Here is a 3,073-nt window from a genome sequence, read left to right on the forward strand (position 1 = left end):
TACCAATCAGAAATGTTTTCCCATCCGTTATCGTAGAGAAACTTTCCAATACCATCCATTCCCATATCCTTGCCATAACGTTTTCCATTCCCATTTCCTTGCCATAACGTTTTACATTCTCTACCATTACCGAAGCTAGAGCATTGACAAACAGTTTTTAGTAGTTTCTCCAAGTAAGGGTTTGAGGGAAGCGACAACGATTAAATAGAAGGGTAATTAGTAGTTAAACCTTAAACTAGAGTATAAAAATAAGGGACCATACTTCCATAGTTCCGAATTAAGGTATCTTAAAAATTAAATGTGTAAAAATTCTTTAAAGGAAATTGACACCCTGAGAAACGTTACGTTACTTTTTGGAACCTTGAAATTTACAATCGTTAAAATCGATAATTTTTTCGTATTTTTACTATAAATCAAGATTGAAATTATCTTTATAAAAACGCCATAGAAGCAAATTCTCAGAGTCGAGATACATGGTTTTGGAACTAAGGAGAATGAATGAATATTTATGGTCCCTTTGGAAATACAAATCCTTTTTGTAATAGGGAAGAAACCATTATCTGGATTCGCGGGTAAAAAACCAAAAACTACTAAAGTATTTCCAGATTAAATATAAAATACCATTTACAAAATGAAGAATAGAAATTAAAAAGGTATATACATCTACACAAAATAATATACAGAAATATGTACAGTTAAATAGAAAATGCCGAGACTCGTATAACTTTATTAATTCGTCTTCTTTAAGGTACCGCAATCCCCCCAACAATTTACAGATTTGTTAACGGAGGAGAGTCTTTCACAGGGGTAACGCCATGAGGGTCGATTTTAAATACTTCGCAAGGCTTACCAGATGGCACAGTCACCAGCATTCGGGTATTTGGAAAGCTTCGAGGACACTGGAATAGGCATTTCCATAAAATAACGCGACCTTCTTGTTTATTGTTTTGCCCCCACTTCTACCACTAAAGAGAGTTCATGAATTCGCCCATAGACTTGACTGCACTCTCTCAAAAACAAGCTGGGCAGTCATAATCATCTAGCGACTTATAATGCCTTTAAACAGGTCGCCGGGTAACAATGCGTAGCAGGAAGGCAGTAAGCCTTTCACGCCACGCGAGCCAACAACTCCCTACATTCACTATTATCTTTAACCTCTACAAGTTTTTATGGAATGGGGAAACCAAAGAACTCGGTGGAAACCGGTTTAACCAGTATGGAGACAACTTGCAAACTCAACGTGGAAGGAGTAGTTCCGAGTTTTCACCCAGTGCCACAAGACGGCATTGAACCCGGCTCCATTTGTTACGAGGCGAAAGCGCTAACCACACCGCCACCCCATTATGGTAAAGCCTATTGGCGTTAGAATAACTATGGCGGAATGCAGGTGTGCCTCTACAAATACATTTTCTAAAACTGCCAAAAATGGAATTTAAATATACTCAAAAGAACATAAATAGGTCTTTCAATAAAAGTTACGTCCCCCTTCCATCCCGCCCGCCGCGTAAAACCGGAAATAGATGATTTAATTTATGTTACACGGCTACCAGATTTTATCGGGTAGTTGTACAGCCAACCCTCTTTGAAACAGCCAACTTCAATCCAAGATTTCGCTTTAAACTGTAAGCCTCGGCACACGCGTTACCGTTCTTGCTTCTTGGTGGTCCTTCGTTAAGATATTTAAAGTTTTAATTAAATGAAATAAATCTCATGTAAATAACTGAATAATTTCTAGTTTTCAGTTAAATAGAGAAGATATGGAGCCACTAGACGGTAAAAAAACCCCAAAACCAGCAAAAGTACAGTTAATGCTCAAATCTCCGAATATATTGAAGGAAAATTCCAACTTAGGCCTCACGTTTACAGCGTTAAAAATATTTCCTTATTTCAGGCACCAAGCGACCACAAGTGACAAAGACTATACAAAAAGGAATCTGTTAGTCCAGGCGCGGAATGATAATACTCCTTGGCGAGTGCTGAACAGGTTTCATTGAAAGGCCTATTACGGGAAATAGACCGTAACATAAATGGGGCTGGAATTTCGAACTGTCGCTGCTATTTCAAAAGTGGACGCTATCCCGGGAGGGAGCTCCGTATTGGTTAGTATATCAGCATCGAGGGGGAAATCACTCGCTGAAAATGTGTACAACAGATTAAACATTTCAAGAGATTACTAAAAAAAATACAGATAACCAAATATTACGCGGGATTACTTATTTCGAGTAATACAAATAATATTATTAGAAATTATTATGAGATTACGCGAGATTAATGGAGATTACTGATACTACGCGACATTTCAGTTTCCTTCAAAATGTTGGGAATACGCAGGGTTGGTCGATAATTATCGATGGATAATTATCAATGATAATTATCACGATAATTATCGATATTTATCCGATGAAAAAATCATGATAATTATCGAATTAAATTAAATTCTCTGAAAACAGTTTTTAAAGTTTAATTTAATAATTTTGAAAGCAATATTGAGCAGTATTAACAGAGAGTGTAAAGTCGCTTCGCTACAGAGAGGCGCCTCTTCCTATCCCCGTAATGTTAAAATTTCGTGGTACGTTTTTTCCCCGTGAGAGCGTTGAAGAAGCAGACGACAGTGTTTGCAATTCCCGGACACACGATGGCACTGTAAAATTGCTTATCAAAGAAAAATAAATTTTGCTCTCAGTAGGTTAAAGTTGAATTCAGCTCAGTCAGCTGTGATGTTGAATTATTTTAACTATTTAAGTAAAACAGTTGATTTCGTAAGAAATATAAAAAGTAAGTACAAGAAAAATCCCTCCCTATTTCATTTCAATATTAACAACTATACTTTTTTAATATATCAAAAGAAATTCGTGGAATCTAAAGTGGAATATTTTATGGGCTGGCCAAGTCTTAATTAAATATACCAAAACCATGGTAGAACATTGGTGTTTTGAATAGCAGCGGTGAATTAAATATTCTGAAATATAATTAAGAACTTTCAATGGCTTTGCAAATTTCTAAATCTCGTCAGTGAATTGTCCTTTACCTTGCAAAACCCAATGGTTATCATAATTGGACAAATCTTCATCAT

This window comes from Leiobunum rupestre, chromosome 10 (genome assembly GCF_980474605.1).
Source record: "Leiobunum rupestre chromosome 10, qqLeiRupe1.1.hap1, whole genome shotgun sequence".
In the NCBI taxonomy this organism is placed as follows: domain Eukaryota; kingdom Metazoa; phylum Arthropoda; class Arachnida; order Opiliones; family Sclerosomatidae; genus Leiobunum; species Leiobunum rupestre.